At 35.1% G+C, this 26,402-nt stretch overlaps 1 protein-coding gene and 1 pseudogene across 1 annotated transcript in view; one reads left to right on the plus strand and one right to left on the minus strand.

Annotated features, from left to right (window-relative positions):
• The window catches only part of GPC5 (glypican 5), a 1,883,811-nt gene that overhangs the window by 536,527 nt on the left and 1,320,882 nt on the right, over positions 1-26,402 (minus strand). The gene's annotated exons all lie outside the window — the stretch shown is intronic.
• LOC136308309 (serine/threonine-protein kinase PLK1-like) overlaps positions 18,284-26,402 on the plus strand; it is a 29,671-nt pseudogene continuing 21,552 nt past the window's right edge.

Below are 26,402 nucleotides of genomic sequence, written 5' to 3' on the forward strand. Positions count from 1 at the left end.
ACATATCATATTCAGTTGCAGAAAATAAAATACAAAGGAAAATTCCAGAAAGAAACTGATGGAGAAAGGACACCTTACATATAGAGAAACATGAGTAAAAATTAAAGGGACTTTTCATCAAAAACCACATTATGAAAGTAGATTAAAATATGTAAAATGGTAAAAGAAAATAAAGACAATACCAACTTAGATTTCTATATTCAGCAAATCTTTCCTTCAAGAGTGAAGCAAAATAAATACCTTCTAAGACAAACAAATTACAAAAAAATTCTTCAGGAATTTAATCTATATATGAAAAAGAAGATACTGAATTAATAAAAACAAAGTGTTTTATGCATATTTTTATGATCTAGTAGATAACTGTTTAGAACTATGGAGAGAATATATTGGGTGTTTATAGCATATGAATAAGGAAAATAAAAGACAATGTTATAAGGGGCAAAAAGGAGGAAATTTTTATTTTCCATTATATTTATTGTATATGAGAAGTAGTATAGTGTTACTTGAAGGTGAAGTTAAATGAGCTAAGATGCATATTGGAAACTCTAGGACAATCACTAAAATAATTTTCAAAAGAAGTATAATTGACCTGCTAAGGAAGGAGATAAAATGCTCAAATAAAAGCAGAAAAGACATAAAAGGAGAGGAGAATGAAACAAATATAAAATAGATGTAATCATGTTAGATAATCCAATGATATTAAAATACCTTTGAATATGGCTTGATGAACTAATTAGATAAAGATTATCACATGAATAAACACACAGTAAATATAAAGACTTAACTCTTAAAATTGAATAGATGGAGAACTATGTACCATGCTAAGATTAATTAAAAGAAAGCTGAAATAGCTACATTAATTTCAAACAGAGCATATTTCAGAACATAGAAGATTATCAGGGATAAAGAAAGGTATTACTAATTGATAAGGACGCTAAATTTTCAAAGTATAAATTTTAGATACAAAAGTAAATACTAAAAGCATAAATTATAAAATAAAAAATTGATAGTTAAGGTGATATTAAAATTTAAAACTTCTGCTGTGTGAAAGACATTGTTAAACAATAAAAAGAAAAGGAGAGTTCTAAGAATAAAATTAGGCCTTGAAGAAGCCTAAATAACTTTTAAAAATATGTACACTAGACAAATAGAGACTATAAATTGAATTTTGTATGAGTAAAAAGCAATGTAAAATTTAGACTATGTTATCCCTCAATTATGTAACTTTTTCTATCTCATTGAATATCAATTTTATTGTAAGATTCCTTAATGGTTCACCTAGACATGAAAATTTAAAAATTCCATCCAGTAAAAGATGTAGTTGCAATGAATGACATATTTACCATAATTCCTGAAAAAAAAAGGTAGCATTTGTCAACTTTTTAAAAAAAAATTAAAGAAGCGGAGACAAGATGGTGATGGAGGGGGTGGACATACCAACTTCCACCTCCCAGAATGAAAGTGGATTACAAACTAATTTTAAAAACCATCATCTGGAAAAACCAACTTTGGACTAAACTAAGAGGACTCTTCAACCAAGGAACACTGAAGAAAACACACTGAGACTGGTAGGAAAAGTGGAAACGTGGAGAAGGCTGCCCAGCTCCCCAGAGTGAATGGCAGCCGGGAGAGACTCGTGTGGCAGGAAGTGAATTTAGCAGAGAGAGGAGGGTCCTGAGTCCCAGGAACAAAGTCCCAGGAACAAAGCCCCAGCCTGCAGCCCCAGAGCCTAGAAGAGGTGTATGGACAGTATTTAGCTGGAAACAAGACAGGATACTGTTTGTGACAAAGAGACTGATTTCTTAGACCCAGGATTCTTCTTAAAGGGACCATGCAGAAAACCTCTCTCACAACCACTCACCTGGGGCTCTGGGGGATGGGGAGAGAGGAGAGGACAGGAGTAGCTGGAAGAGAGTGTAATTTAGGATGCACAGGGAGAAACATTTTGAGAGACAGCCACCCTAACCTCTGGGACAAGTCACTCCCCAAATATGAAGTGAATATTTCCCCTAGAAACAGCAATACCAGCAAAGGGAAGCAGGATACCAGCCAAACAAGCTCTCCTGTGGTACTCAGAGCAGAGTCACTTAGAAGGAGGGAGCTTTCGGGTCTAAGTCTTAGGGTCTGAGCTGCAGCGCCCCCACCCACATGGCTGAGGGCTCGTCCGAGGGCAGGCAGCAATGGGACATGGAAGCATGGTTCTGTAGGCAAGAGTGGAAGCCTGCTGGCCACCACTGAGGCCCAGGTGTGAGCTCAGTATTGCCCGGCTGGGGAGGAGGGGGCATGAAAGAGTGGTCAAGACCAGCTGCAGGCCGCCTGCAATCCAGCCTATGGGGGGAAGGGCAGGGGCCCCTGAAGGAGCAGAGACCCACCCTTGAGCAAAGGTGCAAGAGCACAGCACTGCCCCGCCCATGGACCGAGGCTTGTGGCCTAACTTGGGAGCCAGCTCCTCCGGCAGGGCTAGAGCTAAAAGACTAGAACAGGTGGAGTCCCGCTACTAAGTGTGGGCATGCAGTTGCACCTGGCCTGTGGAGCCAAGGCTTGGAGCCATCCCATGTGCAGGCTCCTCCTACAAGGGCAGGGTGAAAGCCCAGAATCAGGCGGAGACCTGCAGCTGAGCAAATGTGCTCACCCCTGCCTTCAGGGCCGAGCATAACTCCACCATGGGGTGGGGCAAAGGCCAAGGCCACTGAGGCTTGTACACCCGAGTATGTGATCACAGCCACTCCAGAAGGAGAGGCGGAAACCACAGCAACAGCCCCAGTGGGCAGGCACCAGCACCACCCAAACCTGAACGCCCTATGCAGCAACAGCAGAGGGAGTGGCGGGCCTGCAGACAGACCACACCTAGGGAGCACAAAGGCCACACCCAGTGGTCTCTAGTGGCCAAAATCTTTTTTTACACAGACAAAATGAGAAAGCAGAGAAATGCAACACAAATGAATCAAGAAAAATCCACAGAAAAGGACCTGAATGAGTCAGATATAACAAAATTACCATATGCACAGTTTAAAATAATAATTGTTAGGATGCTGAAAGATCTTAGAACAATAATATATGGTCATTACAAATACCTAAATAAAGAGATAGGAAATATAAAAAGGACATTGAAATAATAAAAAAGAATTAGTCATAAATGAAAAATACAATATCAGAAATGAAGGACAAAATGGAAGGAATTAATAGCAGATGGATGAAGCTGAGAATCAAATGAGTGAGTTAGATGACAAGATACATAAAGGAACAGAAGCATAGAAAAAAAAGAAAAGAGACTCAAAAAGTCTGAAGAAACTCTAAGATAGCTCTGTAATAACATGAAGAGAAATAACATATGCATCATAGGGGTTCCTGAAGAAGAGAAAGAACAAGAGATAGAGACTTTGTTCAAACATATCATTGCTGAAAACTTCCCTCAATTAAGGCAGGAAAACATCTCACAAGTTCCAGAAGCACAGAGAACTCTATTAAAGAGAAACCCAAAGAAATCTATACCAAGACAAATTATAATTAAAATACCAAAGCTAAGTGATAAAGAGAAAATATTTATATTAAAAGCTGCTAGAGAAAAGAAGACTATCATCTACAAAGGAGCCCCCATAAGGATGACATCAGACTTCTCAACAGAAACACTTGAGGGCAGAAGGGAATGGCAAGAAATATTCAAAGTAATGCAGAACAAGAGCCTACAACCAAGACTACTTTATCCAGCAAGGCTATCGTTTAAAATTGAAGGAGAAATAAAAAGCTTTCCAGACAAAAAATACTCAAGGAATTCACTACAAACCAAGGCTGCAAGAAATGCTAAGGGGCTGTTGTAAACAGATCAAAGGAAAAAAAAGAATATAGCAAAAGAGAATTGCAGTTTTAAAGAATAAAATGGCAATAAAAAATTACATATCAATAATAACCTTAAATGTAAATGGATTAAATGATCCAATCTAAAGACATAGGGTAGCTGCGTGGATAAGAAAACAGGACCCAGGCCTGACCTGTGGTGGTGCAGTGGATAAAAGCGTCAACCTGGAAATGCTGAGATCGTCGGTTTGAAACCCTGGGCTTGCCTGGTCAAGGCACATATGGGAGTTGATGCTTCCAGCTCCTCCCCCTTCTCTCTCTCTCTCTCTCTCTCTCTCTCTCTCTCCCTCCCTCTCTCTCCTCTCTAAAATGAATAAATGAAATAAATAAAAAAAAAGAAAACAGGACCCATACATATGCTGTCTACAAGAGACACACCTTAAAACAAAAGATGCACATAGACTGAAGATAAAAGGTTGGAAAAAAATATATCATGCAAATGGAAATGAAAAAAAAGCTGGGGTAGCAATACTTATATCAGACAAAATGGACTTTAAAAAAAACTATAGTAAGAGATAAAGGAGGTCACTACATAATGATAAAGGGAGCAATGCAAGAAGAAGTTATAACCATTATAAATATATACACATTTAATATACGAGCATCTAAATATATAAAGCAGACTTTGATGGATTTAAAAGGTGAGATCAACAGCAATACTATAATAGTAGGGGATTTCAATACCCCACTAACATCACTAGATAGATCCTCAAGAAAGAAAATTAACAAAGAAAGAGCAGACTTAAAGGACATACTAGATCAACTCAATTTAATAGATATCTTCAGAACCTTTCATCCTAAAGTAGCAGAATATACATTCTTTTCAAAGGCTCATGGTACATTCTCTAGGAGAGACCACATGTTAGGGCACAAAAGCAGTCTCAACATATTTAAGAAGATTGAAATCATATTGAGCACTTTCTTTGATAACAATGGCATGAAACTAGAAATCAACTACAACAGAACAACTGAAAAATACTCAAACACTTGGAAACTAAATAGCATGTTATTAAATAACGAATGAGTTAACAATGAGATCAAAGAAGAAATTAAAAAATTCCTAGAAACGAATGATAACGAGCATATATCAACTCAAAATTTATGGAACACAGCCAAAGCAGTCCTGAGAAGGAAGTTCAGAGCATTACAGGCATACCTCAAGAAGCTAGAAAAAGCTCAAATAAACAACTTGACTCTGCATCTAAAAGAACTAGAGAAAGAACAGCAAGTAAAGCCCAGAGCTAATAGAAGGAAGGAAATAATGAAGATCAGAGCAGAAATAATGACATAGAGGCTAAAGAAACAATACAGATGATCAATGAAACCAGGAGCTGATTCTTTGAAAAGGTAAACAAGATAGATGAACCTTTAACCAGACACACCAAGAAAAAAAGAGAGAGGACTCCAATAAATAAAATTAGAAATGAGATTGGAGAAATAACAACTGACACAACAGAAATACAAAATATTTTAAGAAAATACTATGAAGAACTGTATGCCAAAAAATTAGACAACCTAGATGAAATGGACAAATTCCTTGAAACATATAATCTTCCAAAAATTATTCTGGAAGAATCAGAAAACCTAAACAGACTGATTACAACAAATGAGATTGAAACAGTTATCAAAAAACTCCCAACAAACAAAACCCCTGGGCCAGATAGCTTCACAAATGAATTCTACCAAATATTCAAAGAAGAACTAACTTCTTTCCTTCTCAAGCTATTTCAAAAAAATTCAAGAGGATGGAAGACTTCCAAGCTCTTTTATGAGGTGAGTATAATTCTGATTCCAAAACCAGGCAAAGACAACACAAAGAAAGAAAATCATAGGCCAATATCACTGATGAATTTAGATGCTAAAATCCTCAACAAAATATTAGCAAACCAGATCCAGCAAAATGTAAAAAAAATCAAGTGGGATTTATCCTTGGGAGGCAAGGCTGGTACAATATTTGCAAATCAATCAATATAATTCATCACATAAACAAAAGGAAGGAGAAAAACCACATGATAATTTTAATAGATGCAGAAAAAGCATTTGATAAAACCAGCACACATTCATGATCAAAACTCTCAGAAAAGTGGGAACACAGGAAACATACCTCAACATGATAAAGGCCATCTATGAAAAACCCACAGCCAACATCATACTCAATGGGCAAAAATTAAAAGCAATCCCCTTAAGATCAGAAACAAGGCAGGGGTGCCCCCTTTCACCACTCTTATTCAACATAGTCCTGGAAGTCCTAGCCACAGCAATTAGATAAGAAGAAGAAATAAAAAGCATCCAAATTGGAAAAGAGGAAGTAAAACTATCATTATTTGCAGATGATATGATATTGTATATAGAAAACCCTAAAGTCTCAGTCAAAAAATTTCTACACCTGATAAATGAATTCAGCAAGGTGGCAGGATATAAAATTAATACTCAGAAATCAAAGGCATTTTTATACACTAACAATAAACTGTCAGAGAAATTAAGGAAGCAATCCCCTTTACCATTGCAACCAAAAAAATAATGTACCTAGGAATAAATTTAACCAGGGAGATTGAAGACTTGTACTTGGAAAATTATAAAACATTGATAAAAGAAATCAGGGAAGATACAAACAAGTGAAAGCATATACCGTGCTCATGATTAGGAAGAATAAACATCATTAAAATGTCTATATTACCCAAAGTAATTTATAAATTCAATGCAATACCGATTAAAATACCAATGATTTACTTCAAAGTTATAGAACACATATTCCAAAACTTTATATGGAACCAAAAGGGAACACGAATAACCTCAGCAATCTTGAAAAGGAAAAATAAAGTGGGAGGTATCACACTTCTGGATATCAAGTTATACTACAAGGCCATTGTACTCAAAAACAGCCTGGTACTGGCATAAGAATAGGCATATAGATCAATGGAACAGAACTGAGAACCCAGAAATAAACCCACAGCTCTATGGAAAACTGATATTTGACAAAGGAGGAAAGAGCATACAATGGAGTAAAGACAGCCTCTTTAATAAATGGTGTTGGGAGAATTGGACAGCTACCTGCAAAAAAATGAATCTAGACCACCAACTTACACCATTCACAAAAATAAACTCAAAAAGGATAAAAGACTTAAATGTAAGCATTGAAACCATAAGGATTTTAGAAGAAAACATAGGCAGTAAGCTCTCCCATATCTCTCGCACCAATATATTTGCTGATTTGTCTCCACGGGCAAGTGAAATGAGGGACGGGATAAACAAATGGGACTATATCAAACAAAAAAGCTTCTGCACAGCTAAAGACAATAAGAACAGAATAAAAGGACAAACTACACAATGGGAGAACATATTTGACAATACGTATGATAAGGGGTTAATAACCAAAATTTATAAAGAACTTGTAAAACTCAATACCAGGAAGACAAACAATCCAATTTAAAAATGGGCAAAAGAAATAAATAAACACCTCTCCAAAGAGGACATGCAGATGGCCAATAAGCATATGAAAAAATGCTCAACATCACTAATCATTAGAGAAATGCAAATTAAAACCACAATGAGATATCACCTCACACCAGTCAGAATGGCACTCATCAACAAAAAACACAGAATAAGTGCTGGCAAGGATGTGGAGAAAAGGGAACCCCCTGCACTGCTGGTGGGAATGCAGACTGGTGCAGCCACTGTGGAAAACAGTATGGAGATTTCTCAAGAAATTAAAAATCAAACTGCCTTTTGACCCAGCTATACCACTGTTAGGAATATAACCCAAGAACACCATAGCAGTGTTTCAAAAGAAGAAATGCACCCCCATGTTTATGTCAGCATTGTTCACAATAGCGAAGATCTGGAAACAGCCCAACTGTCTATCAGTGGATGAGTGGATTAAAAAGCTTTGGTACATATATACTATGGAATACTACTCAGCCATAAGGAATGATGACATCGGATCATTTACAACAACATGGATGGACCTTGATAACATTATACTGAGCGAAATAAGTAAATCAGAAAAAACTAAGAACTATATGATTCCGTACATGGGTGGGCATAAAGGTGAGACTCAGAGACATGGACAAGGGTGTGGGGGTTACAGTGTGGGGGGAGGAGAGGGAGGGGGTTTGGGGAGGGGAGGGGCACAACGAGAACCAGTTGGATGGTGACAGAAGACAATTGGACTTTGGGTGATGGGAATGCAGCATAATCGAATGTCGGTATAACCTGGAGATGTTTTCTCTGAACATGTGTACCCTGATTTATCAATGTCATCCCATTAAAATTAATTAAAATAAATAAAATAAAATAAAGAAAAATTGTAGATTCAAAAAGCTGGGCCCCGGATGCTTGGCTCAGCAGTAGAGTGTTGGCCTGGAGTGTGGTTCAATTACCAGTCAGGGCACAAGGGAGAAGTGACCATCTGCTTTTTCCCCTCTCATCCCCCCCTCTCTTCTTCTGCAGCCATGGCTTGAACAGTTTGAACAAAGTTGGCCCCAGGCACTAAGAATGGCTTCAGGACCTTGCCTAGGGTGCTAAAATAGCTTGGTTTCAGAGCAATGGAGCAGCGGTCCAGACAGGCAGAGCATTGCTGGTAGAGAGTTTGCCAAGTGGATGCCCAACAGGGTTTATGCAGGAGTCTGTCTCTCTGCTTCCCTGCTCTCTCTCTCTCTCTCTCTCTCTCTCTCTATATATATATATATATATATATATATATATAAATTTTAAAGCTGAAATTATATTTAACAACTAACACTATTTAACATTTATAAAATAAATTTTGTTGCAGAAATATTTAGGAAGATAATTGTTCTCATAAATATGTACACATGATAAAACATATCAATATATATAGTATTAATTAGTTTAGAACATATTAATACCTATTTTTATAAAAATAAGTAACTTTTATGAAGTGACATGCTTCAGAAAGATACATATAGATATGTGTATTGTATGTATATATTTATATACAAAACAAAATATAGATCAATAAACTGATGAACATTTTTAGTGTTTTCATTTGTCTTTTTAAATGAGTGTACTGATATATTATACATACTTATATGATTTAATATTTTGAGGTCCAAAATCCTATTGTGCACTTAATATTGAAACCCTCTTCACCTTATAATTTAGTCTGTGCTTGAGTACCTCCAAGGTTGGGAAACACACTTCATGAAATAAACCTGAATGGCATTTAAAACTCTGAATACTGCAAATTATTCCTGGAAGTCATCTGAGAAAACAGCAGGGAAAATAAAACCCTCTGCTATATAGAGTCCTTTGAATAATAACAAAAGTCATATGATATGAATAAAAGATAATAAAGTGAAAAAATTGATCTCAAGGAAAATAAGCAAGTAAAATAATGTCACCTTCCAGAGCAGTATACCAGTGATATTCAACTAGTATACAGCAAGAATTTTTAAAACATGCAATACCTGACTATTTAGTTAAGGGCACTGACCTCACTTTCCTTAAATTATCAAATAAAAAATGATAACAGGCAACACAACAATGACCATCTGGTGTGAATGAATCAAAATTATATCTTTTTTTTTGTCAGATCAGCAAAAAATATATTTTTGGTGTACCCCAGAATTTTTGTAATTAGTTTATGTGTGTACTGTGAGATGAAAAAATATTAAAAGTTACTTCAATATGCACATGATGTATCACAAAATTGTACACTTAAAATCTATATAATTTTATTAAACAATTTTACTAAAATAAATTTTAAAACAAACAAATAAACACATGTTTTGAGAATAAGAAAAAAACAGTTTTACAGCATCAAAACATAGACCCCCCACACTAGAAGTTTCCAATGGGCCATGAGTCAAGATACCAACAAAATCAGAATTTAAAAAGTAGCTAAAAATTGTTTTTGGAAATTAAAAATAGTAATCATTTCTTAGGGATCAATTTTATAAAAGTATACCAACTGCAGATCTAAAACATCTTTTATTTTTCCAATTTTGGTCCTTAGTTCTATCCTCTGAAATAGAACACATCATATAGCTCCATTCTCACATATTTTTTTATATTTGTTTTTTATTAAAATATACATTTTTATCCTTTCAGAAATACTGTCACAGTATAAATGATTTTTTTCTCCTAGTTCTAATTCTTCCTGAGTTTTGCTTTAGCATCTAACATTGATTGTATATAATTACATATATCCTTAACTTGTGTATCTCTATGCTCACATAATTCTCTCCCCTTATGAAATCATTAGGATAAGTGAAGTAAGACTAGTTACAGCCTTCTTGCCTCCAAAATCTATTTCCTCTTGCTATCATCATGGAGCTTAGCTGTGAAAAATCGAATCTGACCTACATCTTCCTAGACATGACCTTCCAAAAAGTCATAATAAATATGCCTTAAATTCTATATGAGTGCCTAAAGGATTTGGTGGTGTCTTCCTAAATAAGAAAGCTAGGTTAAAGTTTGCCAATTTTAGTAGAGAAAGTCTTTACAAAAGGCCATGAATAAATACAGCATCAGATATTAAGGTAAAAATTAGAGTATATATTATTCATGTAAAGAATAGTAATCCAGAAGATGGATATCATATTTCTAGCAAATGAATTGAAATGAATATACTATAACATTATAAAATGAGCCCATGAAATATTCTTCATACTTGGGGAGGATCATAATAATGTATACAAAGTCTTAAAAAACAGTCTTTAATGATGTATACAAAATCAGATTCTGCATCTAAGATCACAAGCAATGACATACGCAAAGTTCAGTTTTGATCAAACAGAAAATTGTACATTATTTGGTATTTTAAATAAATTATTGTGAGAAATTTATCATTGTAGCTTATTATCAACAATATTTTATGTGTTCACAGTTGGAGTATATCTTAATGCATAATCATATCTCATTACTGATAAAGATTCAAAACTGCTATAACTGCAATGCAGCCCTTGTACCTGCAAAATTAGTACTTACATTTGCAAAAGTATCAACTAAAAACATAGTTGAAGAATTAAAGACATTAACATGAAATGTGATTTGTTTTCTGTTTAATAAATACATCAAGACTTCTATTATTGAGAACATCTTTGTAAATAAAATTTGTGAAGCCTCTCAAGCAACATAAAAAGATGCTAGTCTTGCTTATGTAGAGTAAATAAAAAAGCCAGAAAAGCATATTGAAAAAAATGAGTGAACTTTAATTTCGTGTTTGTTTCCATAATTTTGTCTTTACTTTTCCAAGCAAAACTATTATAATTTAAATCTAATTCTAATTCTGTCTTACAAGTAAAATCAATACATTGAAAATAGGACTAGATGAACCAAAGCTCTACATGTTTTTCAAGATTTTGTTAAAAATATATATCACAAATATACTAAATTTTAAATAAAAACTTTTTGGAAATATATATATATTTGATAAAACACATATTCAGCTTCTGAAAAAGTGCTTCTTTCCTCTTGTTGGCCATATGCAAACATAAAGATAAAGGTATGCATAAAATGTCAGAGAGGACAAGAAAAATATACAAATGTACAGGAGTCAGAGCCAGAAGAAAGTTTAAGTAAATGTCCTGAGTAGGCTCATAAATACAAATGTCTGCAGGAACCCAGGGCAGATGGGTAAAGTGCAGGTGTGTGACACTCATAACCACAACTCCATAAAAGGCAGCTGCTCCTTAGCTCCTGCTGATTATGTCATGCAGAAACATGGGACACAGATGTCTTCATCACCTTCATGCTGGTTCATTGTTTATCTTTGCAAAGATTAGTTTGTGTTTTTTTCAAAACAATTATCGAGTAGATCAATATTCTGCAGACTAAACAAAACATGTCTGCAATTGCAATTTTTTTCCAAGGCTGTAGTTTGCCACCTATAATCCATATGACTCTGTAGCTCATATCACTCATTTTCTTGACATAAATATTTTAGGACTGACATTAGTTGCATTATTTTCATTAGGTATTTTAAGGTCTAATGTAGAATAATCTTTCTTCAGTTAATACCAATTTTAACCTGCCTTCAGAATAAACTATTACATTTGACTTTTTATGACTTTGGTTTTACACTGTAAATTTGTGACCACCTACATCATTTAAACAAGTCCCCTGAATGAAGACAAAATTGTAACCAAGTTGTAAAATAATGATAAGATTGCTTGGTTTCTATTTTTAATAATATTACTATAATGTCAGTTTTATCTGACAAAGTGGTGTTATGAGTTAGTAAATTTTCTATATTTCAGTATTTTACCCATTTAGCAATCAATATCATATTTCAGATTTTTAATATACTTTTTTAAATGTATTACATTTGTAAACACAATATAAAGAAATATTACTCTACATTTTTTAAAAACTTGGAATAACTATGATCTTACAACATCAAACATGATGACCATAATAATATCAGTGCATTATTATGTTCATACATTGGTTTCTTTAGAGATTAATTATGCTATTTTTTTTATATTCAAAAGTCTCAAGCTAACTTGGTCTTTGAGAACATATGCGTATCATGAGGTTTTTCTATTCTCTACGGTAATTAACAATGTGCTTAATGTGCAGGACTCCCCTCCCCAATATTTCTTATTTTACTTTGTGGTACATATTTACTATAATTTGGGACCTCAGATAGTATATTAAACAACAACAACAGCACCTAAATTCATGTAAGTAGGTTTTAATAAGAGTACAGTTCTAATTGCAGTACTTCTTTTCATATTAGATGGTGCAGTTTTGAAGAGAATCACCCAAGTTCTTCTGTATGAAAAGTGTGTGTGCTAATTGAAACATGCAGAGAAAGTATGTTAGCGGAAAGAAGATGCATTTTGGAGAGAAACAATTTTGAGATTTAATCCTTACTGGGTGTGTAAACTTAGGTAAATCATATCAGAGGTTTTCACCCTTTTTACATTGGAGGACTGGTAAAAATAGAATTATTTCGGGGACCACAAACGAAGAAATCACCCAGAGCATATGCAAATTCCACTAAGATCACTGGGTCTATAATCTTCATACAACATCAGGGTGGTCAACTCTTTCTCTGACTCATCTGCGAACTGGTGGCTAAAAAAAACACTGAATCATAGGATCTCTCTGATTCTCTTTTTCCTGAACTGTAAATAAAGATAACATTCTTGTTTCATAAAACTAAGATGCTTGTGCAGTATTTGAAGCATCTAGCACCGTCCTGGCACTTAGTTATTACTGACTAAAATTGGATATATTTGCCAATATTTACTGACCATATACATTATGAACACCGAGAAAGAGGAGAGCAGTGCCTCATTATTTTCTATCACAGCTAGATCATAGTATTTTCCTGTCAAGATAAACAACTTCTCAAAACATTATGATCAATGTTACTTTGTGACAGTGATGAATCAAGACAGAAAAATGAGACTACTCTCTCAATCATTTCTAAATACAGACAAAAACATAATGATATTTCTAATAAAAATACTGACCAAACATCTTTCTATCCTGGCTAATATGAAAGACTGCTACTTCTTTACCAATTACAGTTTAGTTTCAGTCTAGTCTTCGCTCCTTCTAGATAAGGCTCATAAAAGTATTTCTGCTTCCTGACAGTATCCAATGCACACCAAAGAAATGCTTCCTTAAATGTCCCCCAAGTAACTGAAAATGAGCCCAAATCTTAAGTCTTTCTTACAACCTCTTACTGAGATGCCCCCATGATTCCATATGGTGTATGTTCTTTCTCACCGTAATGAGCAATAAATCACAGGTGTATTCCTGGCACCCTTTAGCAAGAGGAAATTAAAAAAAAAATACCAGGGGAAGTTTCAAAATGGGAAAGCCATTTAGTCAGAGATGACATTTATAGTCATGTTGTGCTAGCTATTGTATTAGCCAAAAAATATCTTCATTTAGAAGTGGCATATCTTTCAAGTGAAATATCAAAAACTTAGTTCCCAGAAAATATAGTGAATTAATAGTGAGCTTATCATTTTTCTTAGGCAAAAATATTAAAAGGAAAGAGTTATTTCCTTTCTTTATACATACATACCGGTATATGAGTTAAAGGTCAAGGTAATAGACTTCCCCTTTTATTTTTCCTTATCTTAAAGTATTAACAAAATAGAAAAAAAAATAAACAAGTCAATTACTTTAAACTCTAAAATAACACGTTTAGCCCTCACTAGGTAGCTCAGTTGCTTAGAGCATCTTCCAGATATACCAAGGTTGTAGGTTCAATCCCTGGTGAAGATACATATAAGAATCAATCAGCCTGACCAGGCAATGGTGCAGTGGATAGAGCATTGGACTGGGATGTGGAGGACCAAGGTTCGAGACCCCAAGGTGGCCAGCTTGAGCGTGGGCTCATCTGGTTTGAGGAAAAAAACAAACAAAAAAAACCTCACCAGCTTGGACCCAAGGTCACTGGCTTGAGCAAGGGGTTACTTGGTTTGCTGTAGTCCCCCGGTCAAGACACATATGAGAAAGCAATCAATGAATAACTGAGGTTCCACAACAAAAAACTGATGATTGATGCTTCTCATCTCTCTCCGTTCCTGTCTGTCTGTCCCTGTCTATCTTTGTCTCTGACTCTCTGTCTCTGAAAAAAAAAAAAGAATCAATCAATGAATAAATAAATAAGTGGAACAACAAATTGATCTCTCTCCTTTCCTTCCTCTGTCTCTAAAATCAATCATTAAATTAAAATAATAAAAATAAAATAGGACCTTTACATTAAAAACTCTGGTTCAGAAAGAGTTTTAAAGGCATATTTTAAAGTCTAACTTAAGGAAAAAGTACTTTAAAAGTAAAGTATATATTAGGTTAATTTTGATTTTATTAATTATTTTATATGCTTAAATCTTCAACAAATATTGAAAAATCTAGAGCAGTGGCACCACATAAATTCTGAAATAAAGCTGTATTAGGCAAACGATTTAATTAGTGAAATAGTAATTATGCCTTACTTCAATTGCATGTTGATGATCTGGTAGGCACTATTATACATGCCTTCCATGTGTTATCTGAATTAATCTCCAAAACAACTCTTTGCACTAGAAGTTACCATTATCTCCATGCCACTGTAGAGGAAGCTGGGGCTTCACTTGTCTGAGCTTTAATGGTTTGACGGTACAATTTCAATTCAAAATCATAAAATCCAATTTTACATGTTTAACCTTTAAGAATTGCTTCTGAACTCTCAAGAGTTCACATTACTTCCAAAAAATTTCATTTCCACACAAGGCAATCTCTCTCTACGATAATAATAATTTAAAACTTCAGAAAAACATCCATGTTGAAGCAACTCTAAAACCTCTCTAGAAACCAGAAAGTAACTGCTTTGTTTAATATATATAATGACACAAAGGCTGATGTCCATTCTTCTGCCTTATTGACCACAACCAGATTAAAAATATTTGAAATCAAGATAAGCATGGACCATGCAGCATAGTATCAATAAAAGATCACTGTAATAAAATGTCAGAACAGATGAGTTTTATTCCTGACTTTATTACAGGTATTGGCTGAGTACAGTAGGTCATACCTTTTCAGAAGTGAACGAATTAGAGTTTAAATTTCAAAATAGTTAGCAAAATATTTAAGTTCAAATTTAAGGCTGGAAATCAATGCAATGTTCAATATCTTGAGACTGTATTTTCAATAATTGTGTTGTTATAGTAGACATTTTTTTTATAATACTGTAAGTTCTAGACCAGAATAACAATTAGAAGTTAAAAAGGAAATCCACTAGAGAGTAACAAATACTTACTTTAAACATATGAAATCAATGTCTTATCGTGAAATAGTAGGACATGTTTAAATTTTGGAATGGCTGCTTGTTTTCATAATATGCAGCAGGTACAATTGCAGCAAATGCACTCTTAAAAAACAGATGGAAATTTCCATTTTCATATAGTGGTTAAAACACATTTATAGAAGGATTTTCTAAGAGCCAATCATGTACTAGATACAATGGCCATGAAAAAATTCTGTTGGAATTGGAATAATAGTTTACTGCTATAGAGTTAAGATTCACAGAGTCAGATAAAGATGCATGTATGACTTACAGAATCTACCTTTTTAATACAGAGTTATACCTTATGGTTTGGTCATGTCCAAATGTCATTCAAAACACATTGATTATGTGCAAATATTATTATCTCTGACGTTACGGACCCAGTGAAAGGAATATCATCAAGATCCTTTTGGTTCTCTCCATATAGCTAACTCATTTACTTTTGCATAAGGTTTGAGTCAAAATGGCCGAAAATACTGTACTTAAGAATAGCAAATGGCCTGGAGCTTATATTAACAAAGTCATCATGAGTTCTTAAAATGTTTCTAGAGCTCTACACTTTTACAGTTTTCTAGATTTTTCACAGACCATGGTTTTTCTCCTATGTTGAACTAAGTATTTAAAAGAAACTACATCTTACTAGGTTTTTAGAACTTTAAATAGGCTCAGTTTAATGTGATGAAGTAGACAAAGTTAGTTATATCAATGGATATTATATGGTTCTATATTACCCTAGCTAGAAATCAGTTTGTTTTATGAGTGTAGCCTCTCCATTGGAAGGCCACTGACTACTTCGACTGCTAAAACTTACAGAGACACTTGGGTATGATTTTAAGTCCCAAAATTAAGTATTTTAAGTTTTCTTTTTCTTTCTCTCTCTCTTTCTCTCTCTCTTTCCCAACCATCAAGTTCTAAACTTACCACTTCTGCCATAATAGTTGAAATATAAGGAATGTATCAAATGTATTTATATAACATTATTGTTCAGATTTAATTAGCCAGGAATAGACTGTCATTGAGGTGTTTCAGCACACTGAAATGAAAGACAAACAATTTTCTCCCATAACAGCAATCAGAAAATGAAAGGCCACGTTGGGGAAGAGTTTTCATACCACCTTTAGAGATAAAATACATTTGTTCTACTCATTTGTTTCTGTAACTCAGGTGGTTCAGTAACCTGGCATCACCAAGCCACCAGCCATGCCTTTGCAATGTAGTTCAGGGTATATCTGACTTCCTAGAGGTTTGCCCTTGGGCATAGTTCCAAAGTGAAAGCTGTGATGGGTAAGGGAATCCTGGTGTCATTGATGGTCTAACTAGCATTTTAGTGGACATGTGTTATAAACATCATCCAATCAATGAAATCATAAGTTCTAATTTCTGCCTGTATCTTTGGTATTATACACAATTGCTGAGAAGTAAAAGAAGACAAGAACTATTTAGGGCAAAGTTACTGTTTCTTCTCCAAACCCCTCCCATGCACCATGTTACTATTCATTTGGTACTAATTTTGCATTGATTCTCTCTTTCCATATGAAAATAGTTCTATTTTTGAGGTTAATTTACTTCACCCTATAAACTTAAGTTCACATGCTAGATTTACCTGCTTTTAAAATCACTCTGTGGGATTTTTTTAAAGAAGAAAAATAACATACACTACTGCCTTGGTACTGCTGAGATGTTTATGTTTTAGAAACATATTATAAGAGAGTGGCAAGATGGCGATGGAGTAGGCAGATGTTCCAACTTCCATCTTCTACAACCAAAGTGATTACAACTTAATTTTAAGAACTACCATCTGAAAAAAACAATTTTAGACTAAACTAAGAGGATGTTTTAATCAAGGATCACTGAAGAAACCACATTAAGACTGGTAGAAAAAGCAGAAATGCAGAGAGGGCTGCCCAGCGTCCAGGAGTGAGCGGCAGACTAGAGGGACTCAGACAGTAGGAAGTGAGTGTATTGGAGAGGGGAGGATTCTGGGCCCCAGAAATGAAGTCCCAGTCTGCATCTCCAGAACCTAAAAGAAGTATATGGACAGTACTTAGCTGCAAAACAAACCAGGATACTGTTTGTGAAAAAGAGACAGATTTCTCAGACCAGGATTCATCTTAAAGGGTCTGCGCAGAAAACCTCTTTCACAACCACTCATTCGAGGATCCGGGCAATGGAGAGAGCTGAGAAGAATGAAGTAGCAGGAAGAGAGTGTAATCTAGGAGGCACAAGGAGAAACATTTTGAGGGACTGCCACCCTAACCCCTGGGTTGAGTCACTCCCCAAATCTAAAGTGAATATTACTCCTGCAACCAGCAATACCAGCAAGGGGAAACAGGTCACCATCCAAACAGAAGCTCTCCTGCTGCAGTCAGAGCAAAGAACCACTTAGAAGCAGGGATCCATCAGGGATACAGTATTGAGTGCTAAGGTCTGAGCTGCATCACCACCCCCACACTGCTGAGTGCTCTCATGAGGGCAGACAGTGGCAGGACATGGAATAGCTGTCCCATCAATGGGAGAGGAAGCTGGGGGCTGACTGCAGCTGTGGCCTAGGCACGAGCACAGTCCTACCAGGGGGGTGGAAGCTGGGGCTTGCTGCAACTGAGGACCAGAGTGAGCATAGTCCCGCCTGGCAGTGGAAGAGGATGACGGTGGCCACAGCAGTGGAAGGGGCACATGAAAGCAGTCAGACCCACAGCTGCAGGACACGTGAGTAAGAGCAGTTCCACTTGCAGTCCTGCTGGCAGGGGCAAAGCGAAAGCTGGGGAACAGGCTGAGACCTGCAGCTGGGCGAATGAGCACAGCCTCACCCGCGAGACCAAGGCTAGCGGCCCAATGTATGAGCACAGTCCCACCCACGGGGGTGGGGCAAAGGCAGGGGGCCAGCCCAGGCACAGGAGCACAGTCCCACCCATGGAGGCAAGGAGAAAACCACAGTGACCACCACAGTGGGCCAGTGCAGGCAATGCCCATGCCAGAACTCCCGAGGCAGCAGCAGAAGGGGTGGTGGGCATGCAGACAGACCACACCTTGGGAGCACAGAGGCCACAACCTTTGGACTCCTGTAGCCACACCCTTCCAATACACAGACAAAATGGAAAGACAGAAAAATGTAACCCAAATGAATCAAGAGAAATCCTCAGAAAAAAGATTTGATTGAGACAGAAATAACCAAATTACCGGAAGCAGAGAATAAAAGAATGATTGTTAGGATGCTCAAAGATCTTAAAGCAAATGTAGATGAACATAACAAGCACCTAAATAAAAAGATAGCAAGTATAAAAAGGGACACTGAAATAAAAAAAAAATCAGTCAGAAATGACAAATACAATATCAGAAATAAAAACCACAATGAAAGAAAATAAAAGCAGGATGGATGAAGCTGAGGATCAAGTAAATGACTTAGAAGACAAAAAAAAAGGAAGCACAGAAGCAGAGCAGTAAAAAGAAAAGTGGCTCAAAATTTCTGAGGAAACTCTAATAGAGCTCTGTGATAACATGAAGAGAAATAATATCCGCATCATAGGGATTACTGAAGGAGAAGAGAAAGAACAAGGGATAGAGAATCTGATCGAAGATCATAGCTGAAAATTTCCTTAAGTTGATGAAGAAAAAAGTCACACAAGTTCAAGAAGCACAGAGAGTTCCATTAAGGATGAACCCAAAAAGACCAACACCAAGACACATAATAATTAAAATACAAAAATTAAGAGATAAAGAAAGAATACTAAAACCTGTAAGAGAAAAACAGTCTATTACCTACAGAGGAGCCCCCATAAGGATGACATCTGACTTCTCAATAGAAACACTTGAGGCCAGAAGGAAATGGCAAGATATATTCAAAGTAATTCAGAACAAGAGCATACAACCAAGACTACTTGATTCAGCAAGGCTATCATTTAAACTGAACAAAAAATAAAAAGCTTCCCAGACAAAAAACAAACAAACAAACAAAAAAAAATTCAAGAAATTTATTACAACCAAACCAATGCTGCAAGAAATATTAAGGGTCCTGCTGTAAACAGATCAAGGGGAGAAAAGAATATAGTAAAAGAAGAATATAGCTTTAAAGAATAAAATGGAAATAAACAACTATATCAATAATGACCTTAAATATAAATGGATTAAATGATCCAATCTAAAGATATAGGGTAGCTGCATGGATAAGAAAACAGGACCCCTACATATGTTGTCTACAAGAGACACACCTCAAAACAAAAGATGCACATAGACAGAAGGTAAATGATGGAAAAAAAAATATTTCATGCTAATGAAAATTTAAAAAAAAACTGGGATAGCAATACTTATATCTGACAAAATGGACTTTAAAACAAAGGCTATTGTAAAAGATTAAGAAGGTCACTACATAATGATAAAGGGAGCAAACCAACAGGAAGATATAAACATTATAAATATCTACGCACATAATATAGGAGCACCGAAATATATAAAGCAGACTTTGATAGATATAAGGGCAAGATCAACAGCAATAATATAGTAGTAGGGGATTTCAATACCCTACTAACATCACTAGATAGATCCTCAAGAAAGAAAATTAACAAAGAAACACCAGACTTAAAGAACACACTAGATCAACTCGATTTAACAGATACCTTCAGAACCTTTTACTCTAAATCAGCAGAATATTCATTCTTTTCAAGTGCTAATGGTACATTCTCTAGGATAGACCACATGTTAGGTCACAAAAGCGGTCTCAACAAATTTAAGAAGATTGAAATCATATCAAAAAGTTTCTCTAATCAAAATGGCATGGAACTATAATAGAAATCAATCACAACAGAAAAACTAAAAAACACTAAAACACTAGGTAACTAAATAGCATGTTATTAAATAATGAATGGGTTAACAATAAGATCAAAGAAGAAATTAAAAAAAAAACTCCTAGAAATGAATGATAATGAGCATACAACAACTCAAAATTTAAGCAGTACTGAGAGGGAAATTCAAAGCATTACAGGCATACCTTAAGAAGCTAGAAAAAGCTCAAATAAACAACTTAACCCTGCACCTAAAAGATCTAGAAAAAGAACAGCAAGTAAAGCCCAGAGGTAGTAGAAGGTAGGAAATAATAAAGATCAGAGTGGAAATAAATGACAGAGAGGCTAAAAAGACAATACAGAGGATCAATGAAACCAAGAGCTGGTTTTTTAAAAAAGTAAACAAGATCGATGAACCTTGAACCATATTTACCAAGAAAAAAAGAGAGAGGACTCAAATAAATAAAATTAGAAATGAGAGTGGAGAAATAGCAACTGGCACAACAGATATACAAAGGATTGTAAGAAAATACTATGAAGAACTGTATGCCAAAAAATTAGACAACCTAGATGAAATGGACAAATTCCTTGAAACATATAATCTTTTTAAAATCAATCTGGAAAAATCAGAAAACCTAACAGACTGATTACAACAAATGATATTGAAACAGTTATCAAAAAACTCCCAACAAACAAGACCCCTGGGCCAGATAGCTTCACAAGTGAATTCTACCAAACATTCAAAGAGGAACTAACTCCTATCCTTCTCAAACTATTTCAAAAAAGTTAAGAGGAAGGAAGACTTCCAAGCTCCTTTTATGAGGCGAGCATAATTCTGATTCCAGTACCAGGCAAAGACAACACAAGGAAAGAAAATCATAGGCCAATATCCCTGATGAAATTAGATGCTAAAATCCTCAGCAAAACATTAGCAAACTGGATCCAACAAAATATGGAACAATTATACACAATGATCAAGTGGGATTTATCCTGGGGAGGCAAGGCTGGTACAATATTTGCAAATCAATCCAAGTGCTTCATCACACAAAGAAAAGGAAGGAGAAAAACCACAAGATAATTTCAATTGATGGAGAAAAAGCACTTGATAAAATCCAGCACCCATTCATTATCAAAACTCTCAGCAAAGTAGGAATACAGAAAACATACCTCAACATGATAAAGGCCATCTATGACAAACCCACAGCCAACATCATACTCAAAGGGCAAAAATTAAAAGCAATCCCCTTAAGATCAGGAACAAGGCAGGGGTGCCCCCTTTCACCACTCTTATTCAACATAGTTCTGGAAGTCCTAGCCACAGCAGTCAGACAAGAAGAAGAAATAAAAGGCATCCAAATTGGAAAATAAATAAAACTATCATTATTTGCAGATGATATTGTATATAAAAAACTTGTATATAAAACTCTCAGTCAAAAAACTACCGGACCTGATAAATGAATACAGCAAGGTGGCAGGATATAAAATTAATACTCAGAAATTAGAGACATTTTTATACACCAACAATGAACTGTCAGAAAGAAAATTAAAGGAAACAATCCTCTTCACTATTGCAACAAAATAATAAACTACCTGGGAGTGAATTTATCCAAGGAGATAAAAGAGTTGTACTTAGAAAATTATAAAACACAGATAAAAAAAATAAGGAATATACAAACAAGTGGAAGCATATACCTTGTTCATGAATAGGAAGACTAAACATCATTAAAATGTCTATATTATCCAAAGTAATTTATAAATTCAATGCAATACCAATTAAAATACCAATGACATACTTCAAAGATATAGAATATATTAAAAAAAAGTATATGGAACCAAAAAAGAACACAAATAGCCTCAGCAATCTTGAAAAGAAAGAATAAAGTGGGAAGTATTACACTTCCTGATATCAAGTTATACTACAAGGTCATTGTACTCAAAACAGCCTGGTACTGGCATAAGAACAGGCATATAGATCAATGGAACAGAACAGAGAACCCAGAAATAAACCCACACCTTTATGGACAACTGATATTTGACAAAGGAGGTAAGAGCATACAATGGAGCAAAGAGACCCTCCTCAACAAATGGTGTTGGGAAAGTTGGTCAGCTACCTGCAGAAAAATGAAACTAGACCATCAGCTTACACCATTCAGAAAAATAAATTCAAAATGGATAAAACACTTAAATGTAAGCCATGAAACCATAAGTATCTTAGAAGAAAACATAGGCAGTAAGCTCTCCCATATCTCTCACAGCTATATATTTGCTGATTTATTCCATGGGTAAGTGAAATAAAAGACAGAATGAACAAAAAAGCTTTTGCACAGCTAAAGACAATAAGAATAGAATAAAAATACAAAATACACAATGGCAGAACATATTCGACAATACATCTGATAAGAGGTTAATAACCAAAATTTATAAAGAACTTGTAAAACTCAATACCAAGAAGATAAATAATCCCATCAAAAAGTACCAAAAGAAATGGATAGACCCTACTCCAAAGAGGAGATACAGATGGTCATAGGCAGATAAAAAATGTTCAACATCACTAATCATGGAGAAATGCAAATTAAAACCACAATGAGATACTACCTCACACCAGTCAGAATGGCACTCATCAACAAAACAACACAGAATAAGTGCTGTGAGGAGGTGGAGAAAAGGGAACCTTTTTGTGCACTGATGGTGGGAATGCAGACTGGTGCAGCCACTGTGGAAAACAGGCAGGCATCCCCAAACTATGGCCCGCGGGCCACATGCAGCCACCTGAGACCATTTATCCAGCCCCCTGCCGCACTTTCGGAAGGGGCACCTCTTTCATTGGTGGTCAGTGAGAGAAGCACTGTATGTGGCAGCCTTCCAATGGTCTGAGGGACAGTAAACTGGCCCCCTGTGTAAAAAGTTTGGGGACCCCTGAATGGGGATTCCTCAAAAAATTAAAAATTGAACTGCCTTTGACCCAGCCCTCCCACTTTTAGGAATATATCCCAAGAACATCATATCACTGATTCAGAAGGAGAAATGCACCCCCATGTTTAAGCCAGCGTTGTTTACAATAGCAAAGATCTGTAAACAGCCTAAATTTTCATCAGTGGATCAATGGATTAAAAAGCAATGGTACATATATACAATGGGCCATAAAAAAGGAAGGAAATCTTTTCTTTTGCAACAACATAGATGAACCTGAAAACTATTGTTAAGTGAAATAAGCCAGGCAGAGAAAGAAAAATATCATATGACCTCACTCATTTGAGGAATTCAATGAACAATGTGAACTGAGGAAAAGAATTGAGTGAGACAGAGGCAGGATCAAAGGGACCAGAGGAAAAGAGAATAGAGGGAAAGGGGATGATAGGATGGGATGATGTTGAGGGGAATATGGGGGAGGGAGGATGCCTTCGAGGCAACAGTAGAATCTATGTAAACACAGTACATTAAAATCAATTAAAAAAATAAACGGTACATTTTGAATGAGTGAATTTTATGGTATGTAAATTATACCACAATAAAGGTTTGTTTGTTTTTTAAACAGAGAAAATAAATAAAAACAATATATATTTTTACCTTGAAATTTCCTTTTGAGAATATATTTAATTAAAAACATTTCTCTCTTCACTGTAACAAAAATCTTATATTTTACTTCCAAACATTAAAGAAACCACTGAAACTGCTGAAAAAATAAGCCTTAATTTATAAAATTTTATTGTGGTAGAGAGAAGATAAATACTTAGGAATTTATAATTTCAAAGCTCTCTAAATAGCTAGTTTTGTTTTCTGGGCAGGGTTTACATTCTAGAAGTTGCAGTCTTAGAAGTATTTATGATTGATTTTTCTGCAAGATTAAGCTCCTGATCTTAATTTATTTCTCAAAAACCCTAAATTTGAACTTTTTATTTTATATTTTATTTTATTATTTTATTTTATTTTTAGCAAGAGAAAGAGAGAGATGGAAACAAACAGGGACAGACAGAGAGGAAGGGAGAGAGATGAGAAGCATCAACATGCTTTTGTGGCACCTTAGTTGTTCATTGATTGCTTATTCATATGTGCTTTGATGTGGGGGCTCCAGCTGAGCCAGTGGCCCGTTTTTTTCAGGACAGTGACCTTGGGCTTCAAGCCAGTAACCTTTGGACTCAAGCCAGTAACTAATGGATCATGTCGATGACCCCAGGCTCAAGATGGATAAAACTGCATTAAAGCCAATGACCTCTGGGTTTTGACCCTGGGTCCTGAGCATACCAAGTTAACACTCAATCCACTTTGCCACCACCTGTCAGGCTAAACTGGGATATTTTAAATTTTGAAAAAAATTAGTTTGAAGTTAAAATATAAGTTATTTATAGTCAGGTTTTGAGTGATTAATTGACATATCTTTTAATGTACTTAAATACTGGCCTTATTAAAATGATTAAATAAAGGGAAATTTATGATGACGAGTAAAATTTATGATGACCTGAATATCTTGTTGACAAAATTCTGACAATAACTAGCATCAGTGTTTACTCCATTAGTGTTCCATTCCTTTTATAAGACTCATTCTACTTTTAAAGACTGCAAAAAGAATCAATATACCTGTGCACTAAACCAAAACATGCATGATATAACTTTAGTCTTTTGATCTTGTACTATTAAATAATATCAATGTTTCCTTTGTTTATAATGTTATACAATTATGTGATTATCAGCTTTAGAAATAGAAAATATTAAACATACTCTTTTCTACTGATTTTCAAAGACTATACTATTTAAATGACCAAATAAATTACCATTTAATTTAAGAGGAAGTAGTTATTTAATGAGCATGTATAAAATATTTTTGATATTTCAAGTAAATTTTTCTTCTCTAATATGCCATAATAATTTCTACATAAGATATTGGCTTAACCATTCTTTATATTAAAGAAATAAAAAAGTTAATATTTCCTCTGGGAAAAATAATAGCAGGTGTAGAAGATGTGAGAGCAATGAGCTAGCTTCATGCCTATTAAGATGAGACTGTCCTTTTTATGACCAATGAATATAATACTTTTCTCTACTATATTGCAATAATGAATTGATTCTCTACATAATGTGATTTCTATTATGTGCATTATAATGTGCATGTTTCATTAACTGATATAAGCTAACCATGGACACAAATTTCTTGTATAAGAACTTTGCTAACATTTTTGCTTAAGTTAAACTTTTATTGATATCAGTCTAGTGTGTACAACTTCAACCAAAGAAGTTTTGAGAAATAAATGTATTTAAACCTATCTGGGATTATGTTCTTCTCATTGTGATCAGTAGCACTGTAATTCAAGTATAAAATGCAATAATCTTTATAAATATTCCCCAGACTAGTAAGACAACCTACATCTCCATCCAAGTCATAGAACAGATATGAAACTAGGTCTTTCCACTATTCACTTATTTATTCAATATCATTGCAAGGTAGGTAGGAACAGATATAATCAATGACAATGCAGAAAATAAAGAACAAAGAGTACAATTTAGTTTGCAAATTAGAAGCCACTAGTGTTTGGTAGACCCCAGATCTTATGCAGCATTGTGTGAAAATTAGTTAAACTGAATAGGAGAAGACATACAAGGTTTGGGGCACAATATTCAGAACAGGAAGCATTTTGAATATTTCCTTACCAGTTTTTTTCTGATAATTTTGTGTTGACACTAAAATAGCCAACTATTTCAATAAGAAAATACTAATAGAAGCTAATATTTAAAGAAGGCTGTCAACCTCTGGAACAGAATGTCAAAAGGAAATTTTTCACAGGTCTTGGATAGAAAGGATAAGTCTCAAGGTAAAAATCTTAGGTATATCCACATTTTAAATAGCCATAAGGAGTTTCCAGATCCATCTCCATAAAACCTGCTAAGTTGGCAGACCTGGCCCAGCTATTGTGAGCACACTATACTCCTCCAACTATACATGAGCAGAGCTACAAGGGGAAAGGAAATTGAAACTGTTCTCAGGAGTGTAATGTTCTTGCTGAGAGATTATTTGGGGATGGAGG

Source organism: Saccopteryx bilineata, chromosome 6, assembly GCF_036850765.1.
Source record: "Saccopteryx bilineata isolate mSacBil1 chromosome 6, mSacBil1_pri_phased_curated, whole genome shotgun sequence".
NCBI lineage: Eukaryota > Metazoa > Chordata > Mammalia > Chiroptera > Emballonuridae > Saccopteryx > Saccopteryx bilineata.